Raw genomic sequence first — 20,546 nt, forward strand, 5'->3', positions numbered from 1 at the left:
TTTTGACTAAAATATCAAGACTGTTTCAAGGACATCTTTTTTCCATCTACGTAACATTGCAAAAATCTGAAACTTTCTGTCCAAAAATGATGCAGAAAAATGTATCCATGCTTTTGCCATTTCTAGATTAGACTACTACAATGCTCTACTTTCCGGCTACCCAGATAAAGAACTAAATAAACTTCAGTTAGTGCTAAACACGGCTGCAAGAATCTTGACTAGAACTAAAAAAAATGTATCATATTACTCCAGTGCTAGCCTCTCTACACTGGCTTCCTGTTAAGGCTAGGGCTGATTGAGGTTTTACTGCTAACCTACAAAGCATTACATGGGCTTGCTCCTACCTATCTTTCCAATTCGGTCCTGCCATACATACCTACATGTACGCTATGGTCACAAGATGCAGGCTTCCTTATTGTCCCTAGAATTTCTAAGCAAACAGCTGGAGGCAGGGCTTTCTCCTATAGAGCTCCATTTTTATCGAATGGTCTGCCTATCCATGTGAGAGACGCAGACTCTGTCTCGACCTTTAAGTCTTTATTGAAGACACGTCTCTTCAGTAGGTCCTATGATTGAGTGTAGTCTGGCCCAGGGGTGTGAAGATGAATGGAAAGGCACTGGGGTGACGAACCGCCCTTGCAGTCTCTGCCTGGCCGCTTCCCCTCTCTCCTCTGAGATTCTCTGCCTCCAACCCTATTACGGGGTCCACTGGCTTACTGGTGCTCTTCCATGCCGTTCCTAGGAGCGGTGCGTCACTTGGGTGTGTTGCGTCATTTGAGTGGGTGGAGTCACTGACGTAATCTTCCTGTCTGGGTTGGCACCCCCCTCGGGTTCGTGCCGTGGGGGAGATCTTCGTGGGCTATACTCGGCCTTGTCTCAGGGTAGTAAGTTGGTGGTTGAAGATATCCCTCTACTGCTGTGGGGGCTGTGCTTTGGCAAAGTGGGTGGGGTTATATCCTGCCTGTTTGGCCCTGTCCGGGGTAATCGTCGGACGGGGCCACAGTGTCTCCCAACCCCTCCTGTCTCAGCCTCCAGTAATTATGCTGCAATAGTTTATGTGTCGGGGGCTAGGGTCAGTCTGTTATGTCTGGAGTATTTCTCCTGTCTTATCCGGTGTCCTGTGTGAATTTAAGTATGCACCCTCTAATTTTCTCTTTCTTTCTTTCTTTCTTTCTTTCTTTCTTTCTTTCTTTCTTTCTTTCTCTCTCTTTCTCTCTTTCGCTCTTCTCTCAGATGACCTGAGCCCGAGGTCCATGCCTTAGGACTACCTGGCCTGATGACTCCTTGCTGTCCGCAGTCCACCTGGTCGTGCTGCTGCCCCAGTTTCAACTGTTCTGCCTGCGGCTATGAAACCCTGACCTGTTCACCGGACGTGCTACCTTGCCCCGGACCTGCTGTTTTTGACTTTCTCTCTCTGCCGCACCTGCTGTCTCTAACTCTGAATGATCGGCTATGAAAAGCCAACTGACATTTAGTTCTGAGGAGCTGACCTGTTGCATCCTCTACAACCACTGTGATTATTATTATTTGACCCTGCTGGTCATCTATGAATGTTTGTATATCTTGGCCATGTACCGTTATAATCTCCACCCCGCACAGTCAGAAGAGGATTGGCCACCTCTCAGAGCCTGGTTCCTCTCTAGGTTTCTTTCTAGGTTCTCTACCTTTCTAGGGAGTTTTTCCTAGCCACCATGCTTCTACATCTGCATTGCTTGTTGTTTGGGGTTTTAGGCTTGGTTTCTGTAAAGCACTTTGTGACATTGGCTGATGTAAAAAGGGCTTTATAAATAAATGTTATTGATTGATTGATTGATTGATTGACTGTGGAGTGGAATATATACGGTGCACTTTTAAAAACTGGCTTTTTGGAAGTCCTCTTTTTAATGGCTCAGGGTGGACCTGTCCCCCTTTAATATAGTATTTCTGTCCGTTTCTTTTCTATACGGAGTTGTAAACAGGGTTCCATTTGATTTCTCAATCCACATATCAAGGTAATAAACATGTTTAGTGTCACATTCAATAGTGAATTTGAGATTGGGGTCAATGTCATTGAGTAATGCCATAAAGTCTGACAGCCTTTCTCTCGTTCCTCCCCATATGCAAACATTTTGTCAATATATTGATACCACTTGAGGACTTTATTCTAAAATATTCTTCAAAATGACCCACATAAAGGTTAGCATAGCTCGGAGTGAATGTGGAGTCCATCGATATTCCTTCCATTTGTTTGGAGGTATAGTATTCATCATCAAACCTGAATTGTAAACTGGGTGGTTCGAGCCCTGGATGCTGATTGGCTGACAGCTGTGGTATATACCCGTATTCCACAGGTATGACAAAACATATATTATAACTGCTCTAATTACGTTGGTAACCAATTTATAATAGCAATAAGGCACCTTGGGGGTTTGTGGAATATGGCCAATATACCATGGCTAAGGGCTGTATCTAGGCACTCTGTGTTGCGTCGTGCTTAAAACAGCCTTTAGCCGTGGTATATTGGCCATATACCACACCCCCTCAGACCTTAATGCTTAAATAGAACACTTTAATGTTCACCACCACACATACTTTGACCTCGCGCAAAGTGGGAGATGCTGTCAAGAAACACTGTCATGTTTTATCATCGGACCCAGCTTTGCCAGCTGAATTTAAGAATCCACCACTTAAATGTATATTGGAGAGGTCGCAATTTACGGAAAAAATTGGTTCCTGCCAACTGTACCTTACCTTACCTGTACATAGCCCATCTATAATTTAGCCCAAACTACTACCTCTTCCACTACTGTATTTATTTATTTTATTTATTATTTTGCTCCTTTGCACCATATTATTTATATTTTAACTTTGAACTTTCTTCAAATTATAATTCTACCATTCCAGTGTTTTACTTGCTATACTTTATTTACTTTGCCACCATGGCTTTTTTTTGCCTTTACCTCCCTTATCTCACATCATTTGCTCACATTGTATATAGTCTTATTTTTGTCTACTGTATCATTGATTGTATGTTTTTTTACTCCATGTGTAACTCTGTTATTGTATGTTGTCGAACTGCTTTGCTTTATCTTGGCCAGGTCGCAATTGTAAATGAGAACTTGTTCTCAACTTGCCTACCTGGTTAAATAAAGGTGAAATAAAAAAATAAAAAAATAAATGAGCCGTCTCTTTTATGCCCTCTTCTGAATGGCAGCTATAAATGCAGAGGTTGCGCACAGTGCAACAATATGATGAAGTGTAAATATTTCTGCTACCCACATACAGGAAAACGGTTCCAAATAAATAGCATCATTACATGCTCCACAACCCGTGTTGTCCATTATGGGCTGTGCTATATAGGTAAAACCTCTTGTTCTCTCAAACAAAGAATTAGTGAACATGAAACATGAAATCGGGAGAAAAGACAAGGATTATCCAGTCACAGTACATTTTTATGACCAAAAACATGACATTTCTACTTTTAGATTTTGTGGCATAGGAAAGTTATGATACCAGACTGGGGAGGTGATATAAATAATTGTCACGGTCTTGAAAATGAGCGGACCAAGGCGCAGCGTGAGTGTAGTTCCACATATTTTTTTAAGTGAAACTAACAAAACTTACAAAGACCGTGAGGACGTAGTGCCCAAACACACTAACAAACAATCAATACCCCACAAAACACAGGTGGGGAAATAGCTACCTAAATATGGTTCCCAATCAGAGGCAACGATAAACAGCTGAGAACCAAGGGCCCTCTATGGTCAGGGCGTGACAGTACTCTGGCTCTTCCCTCTGCTCAGCCGCCAGCTCCATGTGCCCCCTCCCCCAGCTCCATGTGGCCGCGGTCCCCCGGCGTCGTCGTAGTCCCCCTATGCTCCTTGGCGACTCCCGCCAAGGAAGGGTCTCATGTCCTCCCAAGTCCAAAACTCCCTTACCTCATTTTCATGTTGCTTGGTACTTTGTTGGTGGGATATTCTGTCATGGTCTTGGAAATGAGCGGACCAAGGCGCAGCACGAGTATAGTTCCACATATTTATCTAATAAGTGAAACTAACAAAACCAAATAACAAAACTTACAAAGACCGTGAGGATGTAGTGCCCAAACACACTAACAAACAATCAATATCCCACAAAACACAGGTGGGAAAATAGCTACCTAAATATGGTTCCCAATCAGAGGCAACAATAAACAGCTACCTCTAATTGGGAACCACATTAGCACCAACATAGAAATAGATATACTAGATCACCCCCTAGTCACACCCTGACCTACTACACCAGGTCAGGGCATGACAATAATACACCCTCCAGACATTATTTCCTAAAGGTCTAAATGATGAAATGCCTATGTATGTTATGTTGTAAATGTGAACATGAATTAATGCCTCCACTTCAGATTACTCTGATGTTTTTCTTGCGCTGTACCCAATGATTTATGAAAACTTACTTGATTTCATCATTGTGGTTTTACAGACGTGTTTAATACGTTTTATGTACACACCTTATTTGAATATTTATGAAATGCACATTGTTGTATTTGGTAACACTTATTTATTTTCCCTCGACTCCAACCCGATTCGATGCATTGAACGGTTCTGGGTGGAGCTATGTCTACATAAAGGTGATAATAAAAGAAAACTCACAAAAGCTCTGACAAACAGCAGTGATACTAGAAGAGCAGTGTGCGGGTTTTTCTTTTTCTCTTATTCAACTGTTACCATGCACCTGCAAAAAAAGCTAGCTCAGATGTGCGAGTGCCTTTTGAAATTTGAATATAACCAGAGACAACACAGCTGATGTGTAAACAAAAATATGACTACATTTAGGAAAGATGGCACCGAGAGACATGGCAGCTCTGCTTCTAGCTCCTAAGCAACTTTGCAGTATTGTGTTTTTTTTGTGTGTTATTTCTTACATTATTAGCCCAGAACGTTTTTTTGTGTTATTACATACAGCCGGAAATAACTTTTGGATATCAGAGAGACAGTAACTCACCAGCATTGCGACCAGGAAAACGACTTTCCCGAATTGGATCCTTTGTTCGTACCCCCCAGGGCAATTAAACTTATTCCAGAGGCTACCAAGACGCCATCGGCGGGGAGAAGAGGTATTCGGAGTGGAATTCTAGTCTGACCAAGGAGGCGTGCACACCATCCACTGCTTACTCGCTAATGTTCAGTCTCTGGACAATAAAGTTGACAAGCTCAGGGCGAGGATCTTCTTCCAGAGAGACATCAGGGATTGTATCATATTGTTTCACGGCATCATGGCTCTCTTCGGATATACTGTCCCCGTCCATACAGCCAGATGGGTTTCAGTACATCGCGCAGACAGGAGTAAAGAACTCTCCGGGAAGAAGAAAAAAGGCAGTGGTGTATGTTTCATGATTAACTACTCATGGTGTGATTGTGATAACGTACAGAAAAAAAACACTCGACCACTGCCATTCCCTCTTCCGGGATGCCTACCAGGCCCTCCTCCACCCTCCCTTCGGCAAATAAGATGACAACTCCATTTTGCTCCTCCCTTCCTATAGGCAGAAACTCAAACAGGAAGTACCTGTGCTAAGGTCTATTCAATGCTGGTCTGACCAATCAGAATCCATGCTTCAAGATTGTTTTGATCATGTGGACTGGGATATGTTCCGGGTAGCCTCTGAGAATAACATTGACGTATACACGGACACGGTGACTGAGTTCATCAGGAAGTGTATGGGGATGTTGTTCCCACTATGACTATAAAAACTTACCCATACCAGAAAACGTGGATAGATGGCAGCATTTGCGCAAAACCGAAAGCGCAAATCACCGCATTTAACCATGGCAAGGTGACTGGGAATATGGTTGAATACAAACAGTGCAGTTATTCCCTGAGTAATGCAATCTAACAGGCAAAGTGGAGACAAAGTGGATTTGCAATTCAACGGCTCAGACACAAGTCGTATGCGGCAGGGTCAACAGACAATCACGGATTACAAAGGGAAAACCAGCCACGTCGCAGACACCGTCATCTTGCTTCCGGACAAGCTAAACACCTCCTTCGCCCGCTTTGAGGATAACACAGTGCCACCAATGCAACCCGCTCCCAAGGACAGTGGACTCTCGTTTTCCGTAACTGATGTGAGTAAGACATTTAAGTGTGTTAACCCTTGCAAGGCTACTGCCCAGACAGCATCCCTAGCCGCGTTATCAGAGCATGCGCAGACCAGCTGCCTGGAGTGTTTACAGACATATTCAATGTCTCCCTATCCCAGTCTGCTGTCCCCACTTGCTTCAAGACGTCCACCATTGTTCCTGTACCCAAGAAAGCAAATGTATCTGAAGTAAATGACTATCGCCCCATAGCACTCACTTCTGCCATCATGAAATGCTTTGAGAGGCTAGTTAAGGATCATTTCACCTCTACCTTACATTACCTGACACCCAAGACCCACTTCAATTTGCTTACCGCCCCAATAGTTCCACAGACGTTGCAATCGCCATGGCACTGCACACTGCCCTGTCCCATCTGGACAAGAGGAATACCTATGTAAGAATGCTGTTCATTGACTATAGCTCAGACTTCAACACCACAGTACCCTCCAAGCTCATCATTAAGCTCAGGGTCTGAACTCTGCCCTGTGCAACTGGTCCTGGACTTCCTGACGGGCCGCCCCCAGGTGGTGAAGGTAGGAAACAACACCTCTACTTTGCTGATCCTCAACACAGGGGCCCCACAAGGGCACGTACTCAGCCCCCTCCTGTATTCCGTGTTCACCCATGACTGCGTGGCCACACACGCCTCAAACTCAATCCTAAAGTTTGCAGACGACACAACAGTGGTAGGCTTGATCACCAACAATGACGAGACCGCCTACAGGGTGGAGGTGAGGGCCCTGGCTGAGTGGTGCCAGGAAAATATCCGCTCCCTCAGCATCAACATAACAAAGGAGCTGATCGTGGACTTCAGGAAACAGTAGTGGGAAGACACCGCTATCCACATCGACGGGACCGCAGTGGAGAATGGGTAAAGCTTCAAGTTCCTCTACATACACATCACTGACAATCTGAAATGGTCCACCCACACAGACAGTGTCGTGAAGAAGGCGCAACAGTGGCTCTTCAACCTCAGGAGGCTGAAGAAATTCAGTTTGGCCCCTAAGACCCTCACAAACTTTTACAGATGCACATTTGAGAGTATGCTGTCGGGCTGTGTCACCGCCTGGTATGGCAACTGCACCGCCCGTAACCGCAGGTCTTTCCAGAGGGTGGTGCGGTCGGCCCAACGCATCACCGGGGGCACACTGCCTGCCCTCCAGGATACCTACAGCACCCGATGTCACAGGAAGGCCAAAACGATCATCAAAGACATCAACCACCCGAGCCACGGCCTGTTCACCCCGTTAACCTCCAAAAGGCGAGGTCAGTACAGGTGCATCAAAGCTGTAACCGAGAGACAGCTCTATCTCATGGTCCGCTAGTCACTTGAATAATGTTTACATACTGTTTTACTAATTTCAAATGTATATACTGTATTCTATTCTTCTGTATTTTAGTCAATGCCACTCCGACATTGCTCATCCTAATATTTATATATTTCTTAACTCCATTCTTTTACTTTTAGATTTGTGTGTATTGTTGTGAATTGTTAGATACTACTGCACTGTTGGAGCTAGGAACACAAGTATTTCACTACACCTGCAATAACATCTGCTAAATATGTGTATGGGACAAGTAAAATTGTATTTCATTTTTGTATAATTAAAAAGGAAATGGCGCAACGCTCGCTCACCTTTAAAAATCTACTGTTTTATTTATTAAGGTTAAAAGATTTTGTTTCGGCCTTCAATGGCCTTCATCAGAATAATCACACAAAGGGAATGGACAAGTTCAAATAGGGCACAGGGAAGACAATTTTGGTTCTTTTCAGCTTGTGGTGCTAATGAAAGAGGGTGTGGTAGACTATAAAGGTTAGTCCTCCGTGTGAGGGGTACTGTGACAAATGTCTTCACCTAGCGGTAAAATACAGAAAGGAAACAGTAAAACAATTGGGAAGACGGGGAAAGCATATTTAAACTGCAGTAGATATACAGTGTATTTGGAAAGTATTCTGACTTTAAACACATTTTGTTATGTTACAGACTTATTCTAAAATTAATAAAATGTTGTTTTTTTTCTCATCAATCTACACACAATACCCCATAATGACAAAGCGAAAACAGGGTTTTAGAAATGTTTGCAAATTTATTAAAACAAAAAACTGAAAGATCTTATGCGTCTCAAAACGCAAATCAAAATGAGATATTTTGAATTGTTAGATACTACTGCATTGTTGGATCTAGGAACACAAGCATTTTGCTACACACGCAATAACATCTGCTAAATATGTGTATGTGACCAATAAAATTGTATTTTATTTTTGTATAATTAAAAAGGAAAAGGCGCAACGCTCGCTCACCATTACAAATGACCTGTTTTATTTATTAAGGTTAAAAGACTATGTTTCGGCCTTCAATGTGCCAAGCTTTTAGCGTCATACCCAAGAAGACTCGAGGCAGTAATCGCTGCCAAAGGTGCTTCAACAAAGTAAAGGTTCTGGATACTTACTTATTTTTATAAAGTTGCAAACATTCCCAAAATCCTGTTTTCGCTTTGTCATTATGGGGTATTGTGTGTAGATTGATGAGGAAAAACCAGTTTTTTAATCCATTTGGAATAAGGCTGTAACGTAACAAAATGTAGAAAAATGTCTGAATACTTTCCAAATGCACTGTAATTGATGTAAAACCATTTACTATATGTTGAAAATATTAGATATTGGAACATAAACAACAGGACTAAGCATAACTACGGATAATAAAACAACATCAAAAGCATAGGCAAAAAGGACAATAGTTAGTGAGCTAGTAATGACCTTTTTTCATGAATTACAACCGGCTCCAATAGCCAAAGTATGACTTTGTTAAACGAGGTGTGGGTGGGGGGGACCAACCTGTATGGTCTACCACACCCTCTCTCATTAGCACCACCCACTGAAGAGCTACAGTAATTGTCTTCGCCATGCCCTATTTGAACTTGTCCATTCTCTTTGTGTGAAGGCCATTGAAAGCCGAAAGGGAATCTTTTAACCTTGCAATTAAACAATGTGCCTTTTCCTTTTCAGTTATAGATTGTTTTGGTTGCACCTCGACTCACTTTGGTTGAGCACCCTCCATTTCTTTCTACATTTTTGTACCACCCATACCATTAGATGGCAGCATGTAGTAGTCTACTACTGCTCACCCACTTAACCTGGAGCAGAACTACAAAGACTTCCAAATTTGTGTGACCCTGTTTCCCTGACTTGCATGTGGGTTTTATGCCTGGGTAAGGAATTTGTACTTTGTGACAAATTAATTTGTAAAATTGTGAAAAGCTACTCACAAATATGATTATATTAGGTGATTCATATTGTGCTAAGAGGGGCGGATTACTTATGTGTATGGAAGTTCTATTCCAAATATTTCAGTGTATCCGAAAGACTGAGAGAAGAAAAGAGAAGTAATGGGTATGAGCTGCAGCTGCAGAGGCTCCATGGTCTCCTGTGATCCCAAAACCTGAGACCTCCATCTTGTAAGCAACGCTCACAAAAACAGCCCCTGCTCTGAACAAGGCCCCACAGCCCTGGCACTCAGCCAGCTCCCAGACTGACTCTCTCCCCATCCGTCTACCTACACCCTGTTCAGAAATGGTCCACACCTATCTTTGTTTGAGTATGTTCACATGTTGCTCCTTAATAGTCATATGGTTTTAAATCATAGTTCTATTATACACTTCGCAACAAACATATCTGTAGCTGAGGGTTGTTGTACCTGTGAAACTGGCTGTATGACTTACTTCTCTCTCACTGTCAACAATATTAAATTCCAAACACATTCAGTACACTGCTATAACTTGTCTGACACCACTGGTATAAAAAGTTGGAACTCATGCAACATGTCCCCACTTTTTGAAGGACTCAGCACAGTAAATTAATCCCCTCTCATCTTTAAGTTTGTTTTTTGTAAGTCAGCAGTAAAAAAAGTTGTACTATTTAATTTTACTTTCTATGGCCAGTGACACATATAGGTTGATACAGGTATAGTCTTTTAATTGAATTTTTTGAACCCTCCATTCTGTATATCACGAAGGAGAGGGGGGGTTGCAGTTGTGCTCTCTTTTTCAAACCCCACCCCCTGAACAGAGCAGACCCCATCTGTACTGTCTGGGTGGAGAGTAAATAAAGTGAAAAGATTCATGGCCAAATCCAAGCACTGCGCCTTTAAGAAGTTTGCACACTTGAGAAGTTGGCAGTGGGCCACTTGGCCACGTAAACAGCCCTAATCCTTTTTCCAAGGAGCTTTCAGCACTCATCTCTCTGGCACATTGGCCTCTGACTCTGACATTGCTATCACTGTCTATGGAGTTCCTCAGAGCTGCCACCAGGAGACAGCGTTTCCCTTTACATTAGAAAGGTGGGGTCTTCGTCTCATGCCTTTGATCATTATTCACTGCTAAGGTATGTGTCTCGTTTAGATTTTTTCCCTGAAGCAAAAACATACCTCATTTACCAGTGGGAACAGAGGAATATGTATATGATTGTGTACATCTGTGGAAATGTAAGCCTTATTTTGAGACTCAATATCTGACAGATTTCAGTGTTCACAAAGGTGCTGTAAATGGATCAAATTCAACCCAAGAGGTTTACAAGGATTTGTGTTGTGGGTCCTCATTGAATCATTTTAGGGAACAAACAAGTAATCCAGTGAATAATCCCCCCTAACTGTTCCAACCAACAAAGATACAATATCTCTCTGTCTCTCTGTGTGTTTGTGTTAGGTAAGGCTTGTTTCGGGTGGGGGTTGGGAAAACTAGGGTTTGATTTCCTCAACTCCCTGGGGGATTTGGCAGACACAGGGTAATTTGTAGTGAAATTTCCAGCAGGGTTAGTTTTGCAGGTGGCTGAGAACGAACGCAGGGCGTGGTTGGGAATGAGAGAAGCAATTTGCTGTCTGCGGGCTGTGAATATGAGTATTGTTGCACAGCGACAGGTTGGTGTGGCGACGGTATACACTATGATCAGGGCCGGACAAATGGAACGGAGGCAGTGGAGGTATACAGGATGTTATGGTTATTCATCCCCATGCAGTAGAAACCAAAGTTCAAGTTATCACCCCATGCACAACGAGAGAGGGAACTGAGCTTGTGTAGCACATGGGGACATGTGAAACTTACTCCTTAGCCTGAATAGTCACCACTTGCGCCGCCGAATTGTTAACTTTCTGGTGGCGCTGAATGGTAAGATACTTCGGGAGGGCAGTCACGTGTGCTAGCAAAGCAGAAGTCCTGGGTTTGAGCCTCGGTGTGAGTTGAATCAGGAGGAAGCGGTACTTGCTAAGCAAGCAGTGTGACATCCATTACCGTTGCTTATGGATTTTCCATGTATAGTTTCACCTCTTGGGGAGTATAAATTGATTATTACAATTATTTTCTAAAGCTTTGCAGCCTAAAACTTTCTCTTAGTCTGCCATTCTATAATATTTGTAAAAACATGTAGGATGTTTTGAGCTGAAGCAAGATCAAATCAATGTTGCCTCATTGCAACATTTGATCATAAACCGTTATAGAGATTCTCCGCTACGTTTGCATACTTTTTAGCCAGTAGTTCTGAAAGTAGTACTCACAATCCAAAAGTGGTCCCCGAAAATTGCATATATGTGCAGATATTTGCACCACATCATTGATCTCTTTCTCTCACTCTGATGTGTGTGCATTTTGCTAGCAGTCACTCAAATGGCGAGGAGCTGAAGCTGAAGTATGAACTACACATTGATACATCCAGCCCAAAGCGGGAGGTTTAAAAAATACTTACTATTCGCCAAAGTTCCAGAGCATGTCTTTAATACATACAGTATTTAGTTTAACTGAAGAAAATATCCACAGTGGTGTGAATGCTAATTGATTAGCATGCTGGGACAAATTGGCTAAATTAACTAGCTAGATCATTTTTGTTTTAGATAGTTTTCTGTTTGTTTAACTAGCTGGCTAACTAGCTTAAAACCATTCACATGTATCTAGTTTATGATTGTGAACTTAAAGGTTTGCGAAATCTAGTTATCTTTATGTCTGCATTGCCATTGACTTGACTGGATTGACAGGTTAGATGTGTCAGGGTTTTTGCTGCTGGTCATTCGAGTCAAGTGCAGGAGAGCAGAGAATAGCTGATAAAGCAACTTTATTAGCCAAGAGCAACAAACAGACGGGCACAAACAGTGACAACTCAAGCCAACTGGCAAAAGTGACAAGCGCAAAATACCGTCAATAATATAAGGTTCACCAATAATTCCCCAAATAGGGTACAGGCAATGCCCAGGGTGAAAAACCAGACTGGCGCGATACAACAAACACAAAACAAAACAATTCCACACAAAGACATGGGGGGGAACAGAGGAATATGTATATGCAGTGTGATTAGGGAACGTAAACCAGGTGTGCGGGGAACAAGACAAAACAAATGGAACAATGAAAAATGGAGTGGCGATGGCTAGAAGGCCGGTGACGTCGACCGCCGAACGCCGCCCGAACAAGGAGGGGAGCCGACTTCGGCGGAAGTCGTGACAAGATGCAACACCTCCTTTGTTGCTTGTTTGTTTGTTGATGAATTTCAGTACAGCTGTGCCTGTCAACAGACAATTACAAGATATAGGAAATTAGTAAATAAATGGGGAGATTACATTTTTAATTTGATCTGTGCTTCATATGAAATCTATTATTAATTTCCATGTTGATTATTGCTCATCATTGCTCCAATGTATCATACCTCTCCATTGTCAGAAACATTTCTGAGCAACAGCTGTGTAAAATTGCAGAATCGTTTTGATTGTTAAATCTGTTCTGCCTTGGATCCTCAGATCAATATCAGATATGACCAATGAACACCTGATCTGGTATAGTGCAACATTGGTTTGATTTCAGATGAGAATACATTTTTATTCTTATAAAAATAAAACAATCTGCATGTGGCGGTTCATGGCAGGAGACTTATTTTAATCTCTTTGGCTTTGGTGTGGTTTTAAAGACAAACACCACTCTTTAACTCCCCTGCCAAAATTCTAATGTATAATGTCATGCCAGACGTGAGAGTATCACAAGAAACATGGTGTGTCAAGGGAAAAATGTGATTCTTTAATTCCCTTTTATCAACATATTTTCATTCATATCAGAGGACATCTGTGAGAATGGAACTATTCCAGTGAAAAGAGTGGAACATCAGCGATTAATTATGCCAGTATAAAAACAGAGAAGGCACCTTGAAAACAACTTGTCTGTTTGGTCCAGTTCAGTTTGAAATCACTTGTACACATGTAGAATGTTTTCCTACCATTTCTATGGTTTTAGAGAGACGTCTCGCCCTGTCTGTGTCCATGGGTTTGTCTGAGGGATCAGTGAGAGTCACAGCTGGCTGGAGAATTTGATGTGCTGTCAGTCATGTTCCAGCTGGGGCGGGTGTTTTTCTTCCACCCCCGCTGCGGGGGAACCAATGGTGCGGCACCTGTTTTGCATTCCACCGGGGGCCTAGGGTTCCAGAAACAAGGGCTGGTTCCAGCCAAAGATACCCAGGCATAAAATATGAAATAATGTGGTGCAATGTTGTTTCTGTAATAGAGTGCTTCTCCCGTCAGTATGCTCTGTAGCATCGATATATATATATATATATATATATATATATATATATATATATATACTGCTCAAAAAAATAAAGGGAACACTTAAACAACACATCCTAGATCTGAATGAAAGAAATAATCTTATTAAATACTTTTTTCTTTACATAGTTGAATATGCTGACAACAAAATAACACAAAAATAATCAATGGAAATCCAATTTATCAACCCATGGAGGTCTGGATTTGGAGTCACACTCAAAATTAAAGTGGAAAACCACACTACAGGCTGATCCAACTTTGATGTAATGTCCTTAAAACAAGTCAAAATGAGGCTCAGTAGTGTGTGTGGCCTCCACGTGCCTGTATGACCTCCCTACAACGCCTGGGCATGCTCCTGATGAGGTGGCGGATGGTCTCCTGAGGGATCTCCTCCCAGACCTGGACTAAAGCATCCGCCAACTCCTGGACAGTCTGTGGTGCAACGTGGCGTTGGTGGATGGAGCGAGACATGATGTCCCAGATGTGCTCAATTGGATTCAGGTCTGGGGAAAGGGCGGGCCAGTACATAGCATCAATGCCTTCCTCTTGCAGGAACTGCTGACACACTTCAGCCACATGAGGTCTAGCATTGTCTTGCATTAGGAGGAACCCAGGGCCAACCGCACCAGCATATGGTCTTACAAGGGGTCTGAGGATCTCATCTCGGTACCTAATTGCAGTCAGGCTACCTCTGGCGAGCACATGGAGGGCTGTGCGGCCCCCCAAAGAAATGCCACCCCACACCATGACTGACCCACCGCCAAACCGGTCATGCTGGAGGATGTTGCAGGCAGCAGAACGTTCTCCACGGCGTCTCCAGACTCTGTCACGTCTGTCACGTGCTCAGTGTGAACCTGCTTTCATCTGTGAAGAGCACAGGACGCCAGTGGCGAATTTGCCAATCTTGGTGTTCTCTGGCAAATGCCAAACGTCCTGCACGGTGTTGGGCTGTAAGCACAACCCCCACCTGTGGACGTCGGGCTCTCATACCACCCTCATGGAGTCTGTTTCTGACCGTTTGAGCAGACACATGCACATTTGTGGCCTGCTGGAGGTCATTTTGCAGGGCTCTGGCAGTGCTTCTCCTGCTCCTCCTTGCACAAAGGCGGAGGTAGCGGTCCTGCTGCTGGGTTGTTGCCCTCCTACGGCCTCCTCCACGTCTCCTGATGTACTGGCCTGTCTCCTGGTAGCGCCTCCATGCTCTGGACACTACGCTGACAGACATAGCAAACCTTCTTGCCACAGCTCACATTGATGTGCCATCCTGGATGAGCTGCACTACCTGAGCCACTTGCGTGGGTTCTCATGCTACCACTAGAGTGAAAGCACCGCCAGCATTCAAAAGTGACCAAAACATCAGCCAGGAAGCATAGGAACTGAGAAGTGGTCTGTGGTCACCACCTGCAGAACTACTCCTTTATTGGGGGTGTCTTGCTAATTGCCTATAATTTCCACCTGTTGTCTATTCCATTTGCACAACAGCATGTGAAATGTATTGTCAATCAGTGTTGCTTCCTAAGTGGACAGTTTGATTTCACAGAAGTGTGATTGACTTGGAGTTACATTGTGTTGTTTAAGTGTTCCCTTTATTTTTTTGAGCAGTGTATATATATATATATATATATATATATATATATATATATATATATATATATATATATATTAGTACCAGCCATAAGTTTGGACACACCTACTCATTTTCCAGGCTGTGTAAGGGCTATTTGACCAAGAAAGAGAGTGATGGAGTGCTGCATCAGATGACCTGGCCTCCACAAATACCCAACCTCAACCCAATTGAGATGGTTTGGGATGAGTTGGACCGCAGAGTGAATGAAAAGCAGCCAACAAGGGCTCAGCATATGTGGGAACTCCTTCAAGACTGTTGGAAAAGTATTCCAGGTGAAGCTGGTTGAGAGAATGCCAACAATGTGCAAAGCTGTCATCAAGGCAGTGGTTACCTTCAAGGTAGTTACCTTGAAGAATCTAAAATCTAAAATATATTTTCATTTGTTTAACACTTTTTTGGTTATTTCATAGTTTTGATGTCTTCACTATTTTTCAATAATGTAGAAAACAATAAACATTTTTTAAAAAAACTTGAATTAGTAGGTGTGTCCAAAATGTTGACTGGTATTGTATATACAGTACCAGTCCAAAGTTTGAACACACCTACTCATTCAAGGGTTTTTCTTTATAGCCCTTACACAGCCTGGAGGTGTGTTGGGTCATTGTCCTGTTGAAAAACAAATGATAGTACCACTAAGCACAAACCAGATGGAATGGCGTATCACTGCAGAGTGCTGTGGTAGCCATGCTGGTTAAGTGTGCCTTGAATTCTAAATAAATCACTGACACTGTCACCAGCAAAGCCCCCCACACCATCACACCTCCTCCTCCATGCTTCATGGTGGGAACCACACATGCGACGATCATCCGTTCACATACTCTGCGTCTCACAAAGACACAGCGGTTGGAACCAAAAATCTCAAATTTGGACAAATCAGACCAAAGGACAGATTTCCACCAGTGTCCATCGCTTGTGTTTCTTGGCCCAAGCAAGTCTCTTCTTCTTATTGGTGTCCTTTAGTAGTGGTTTCTTTGCTGCAATTCGACCATGAAGGCCTGATTCACACAGTCTTCTCTGAACAGTTGCTGTTGAGATGTGTCTGTTACTTGAACTCTGTGAAGCATTTATTTGGGCTGAAATTTCTGAGGCTGGTAACTCTAATGAACTTATCCTCTGCAGCAGAGGTACCTCTGGGTGTAACGTTCCTGTGGCTGTTCTCATGAGAGCCAGTTTCATCATAGCGCTTGATGGTTTTTGCGACTGCACTTGAAGAAACTTTCAAAGTTCTTGAAATTTTCCAAATTGACTGACCTTCATGTCTTAAAGTAATAATGGACTGTCGTTTCTCTTTGCTCATTTGAGCTGTTCTTGCCATAATATGGACTTGGTCTTTTACCAAATAGGGCTGGCTTCTGTATACCACCCCTACCTTGTCACAACACAACTGATTGACTCAAACACATTAAGAATGCAAGAAATTCCACAAATGAACTTTTAACAAGGCACACCTGTTAATTGAAATGCATACCAGGTGATTACCTCATGAAGCTGGTTGAGAGAATGCCAAGAATGTGCAAAGCTGTCATCAAGGCAAAGGGTGGCTACTTTGAAAAATCTCAAATATAAAATATATTTAGATTTGTTTCACACTTTTTTGGTCACCACATGATTCCATGTGTCTTCACTATTATTCCACAATATAGAAAATCATAAAAAATAAAGAAAAACCCTTGAATGAGTAGGTGTGTCCAAACTTTTGACTGGTACTGTATATATATATATATATATATATATATATATTTATTTATTTATGTCAATGTTATAGGAATTTGTGGAATGTTAAAATCTAGTTGTGTGTGTGTGTGTGTGTGAGTATGATTGCTTGGTAGTTTCGTAAGGGAGATGTGAGTGTTTTTAGTAAAGAAATTATCAACAAAATATTATTTAATATTGTCTCATGCATTTCTGGCAAGCAAAAATCTATTATCTCATTGATATAGACACTTTACATTAACATAATATAAATACAAGTCATTCAACTAGTACATCTCATATGTTTTCCTGTGTAAAGCGTGCTGAGAGCAGTATGTTTGTCAATCCATTGGGGCAGTGGTTAAATTGATTACATGCTTGAACCCTGAGTGAATGGCTGGCATGCAGAACCAGCACACTGCGACAGGCACAGATGAGGAGAGGATAATGGGAAGAATATTACACATCACATCCAGGGGAGCCTCCTCTCATCTGAGCCCTGGTACCAGCACTGTGTCCTGCTGGAATGGCCTACTGGAGCGCAGCACACCAACACACTGGGGCTTGGCTGATGACTCCGTTTTAATGGGGATCAGTGTTCACACAGCTAATGAATTACACCTGCTGCAGTCGGTGTAGTAGCTATGTGTGACTAATTAGGGTTAAAAAGTGTGAGAGAAGTGTAAATAAAGCATTATACATTGTAATGCAAGAAGCACGATTTTTGTCTCTCCAAGACACAATTTGTATATATTTATCTGTTATAACAAATGCCTGCCCTCATAGTGCATCATTTCTATCAGAGATGCATGAATATGTATGGTGGTTGCCACTACTGTAGTGTTGTGAAAATGTGGAATCTAGATCAATAATAGAAATTTTGGTTTGAAGCCTGAAACTTGCAATTCTTTGAAAGGACAGAGCTTTTGTTGTACACACAGGTGACCTGGATGGAACCAATGAAAACCTTCATTTCTAGTATGGTTTGAATTGACTGCCCTAGCTTTCTTTTAGTATTTATTTGGGTTTGACATTTTTCCCTTTCTTTAAACCATAACAGGTCTTGATCTATGCTATGGTCAAAACAGCTTTGTCAGACTAGGTGCACTCAGTTCATTTACCCAGTTTGAAAATAATTTATATCCTAATTCCTGGTGGATAATTCTCAGCTCCCCAATGCCAAACAAAATCAGATGAAGGCTGCTTAATGCTGGGTGGCTATGCTAACTGGAATGCCTTTCCTTGCATGGTGGTGGGGGATTCCTCATGTCTCTCACCTCTCTCTCTCTCTCTCTCTCTCTAGACTACAATGTTGTTTTGGCCCTTGGGGTTTGGGGCAGGTTTGCCAGAGAGGATGTGGATAATAACCTCAGCTTTCACCATACAGTCCAGTGTCGATAGCTTGTAATGTGTCAACCCCTTTTCATAGGCAGTAAAGATTCTGTGTAAGTAATAATTAAAGGGTAGGAAGCATGAGTTTTACTCACCAAAGTAACAACACAGTGTGGTCAAAGACTTGGTAACTTAGGTGTAGTAACATAAGATGGCGCCGGAAAAGACGGCAGACGTTTTACCAGCTGATTGTGTTTTTTTGTTTGTTTATTTTCATTGTTTGTAACTTATTTTTTAAATGATTTTGTACATAATGTTGCTACCGTCTCTTATGACTGAAAATAACCTCTAGACATCAGGACTGAGATTACTCACCACGGACTAGCAGAATCCCTTTTTTCCTTTCACGACTCTGACAAGCCTGGAGTGAAGGATATACTGCTTCCTCAGGAACATTATTTACACACAATGTGTATTTTTGAAAGTATTAATGAGTATTAATGAAAGTAGCTGATGTGGTTACTAAAACAGCTTTACCTCTTGATTGGTAGAAGTTATTTCTGTTCTGATTTCAGATGTGAATAGCACGGAAACAGACAAAGATGTCATACTCGTTACGTTTTTGTCTAACTTGTTGGGAAAGTGGTCAAACCGGCAGTTGTTAAAAAAAGTTCTGAGGAAAAGTAGTAGATGTAATGAACTAAAACAGCTGTAACGTTTGAGTGGTAGAAGATATTTATGTTCTGATTTTAGATTTGAAAAGCAGATAAGTATAGTTAAATAATAATGCATGAGAAACTGGGAATTGTCATGTGAATAACTTCCGACTAAGGGCTGTACTTAGGCTCGAGCTGAAGCCAAGGGACGGGCTCTTAGAAGGGTATTATTCTCAATAATTCCCGGGTTTGAGGCCTTATTGCTTTTATAAAATGGTTGCCAATATATATAAAAAATATTAATGACATTTTCATTAAAAACATTCCACCATACAAAATCTTCCGGGCAAAAGCCAGTCGTTAGTTCTGAGATTCTGAAGTTGCTATCCAAATGGACTGGTCGCTCATTCTATCTATTCTAATTCCAATGGTTACTATGCTAAACAAATCATTGGCATGTAGCTATGCAGGCTTGCTACTTCTCCTTTGCAAGCTAGCCAACTAAAGCTAACACATTATCACATCAAGCAGCTGAAATGACAGCAAACTATGTGCTGACAGCACACTACTTTGTTTTACCTTTGTTTCTATTGCCATTTCTTTGTATCCATTATAATGATCTTGATAAATGAATTCACCTGGCTCAGAGAAGCTCTCAGTCTCTTCACGTTCGTATACATGGCACGGTAGAGATTGCAATTGATTGGTAGAATATATTTCTGTTATAATTTTAGATCTGAAAAGCAGAGAAGTAGACTAAGATGTCATACGCTCTAAGTTATTGTCTAACTTCTTGGGAAAGTGACCAAAGTAGCACTTTGTGCACTTAAATCAGATAACTGAACCTTTTCAGATTATGCAATGTTCACAATGACCTGAAATGACATAATTTCCAAGCATTCCAAAGGAGCATGTTGACAGGTGGCCATGCCTCTTGATGTTATATCAAGGATACAAAATCTAGTCTGACCAAAATATTATCGCAGATCATTTTATGACAAATTTAGCTGTTGTATAAAGAAAGTTTAAAAAAAACAGGGAAACCTTTGCATGTCACCTTTAAGGAGTTTTTCCATGTTTTATGTAGGATATTGCCTTGTCAGACAGTAGGTCCCAGTGGCCATGCTAACAGATACTGACTTGCCCAATAAGCACAAAGAACTGGATTGCTGAAAATCTTCCTCCATAAACCACTCTTGAGGCAAGCCAAAGATTAAGCAATCCTGCTACAGTTGTGAACTATTAAAGGCTATAAATCATAGTAATAAATCGTAACTAGCAAAACCAATATAGTAAGAATATGTATGCAGACAGGGACCATTTTGTGAAGAGAGGGAAATATGAAGAAAAATTTTTTGCTGCATTTAGCCCTGCAGAATGTGTTACCCCTGCATACCTCTGTAAAATGTGTGAGTGTGCTTGTATACAGTATGTGTTATGAAGAAAATGCACTTACAGCATATGAATGTTTGTGTGGGTGGGTGTGTCGTGAGTGGGAGAGTGTTTGTGTTTTTCTGTGTGTGTGTAACGGCTGTCATAGAGAGGGGACCAAAGC

This window comes from Salmo salar, chromosome 10 (assembly GCF_965601325.2).
Source record: "Salmo salar chromosome 10, fSalSal1, whole genome shotgun sequence".
NCBI classification, from domain to species: Eukaryota; Metazoa; Chordata; class Actinopteri; order Salmoniformes; family Salmonidae; genus Salmo; species Salmo salar.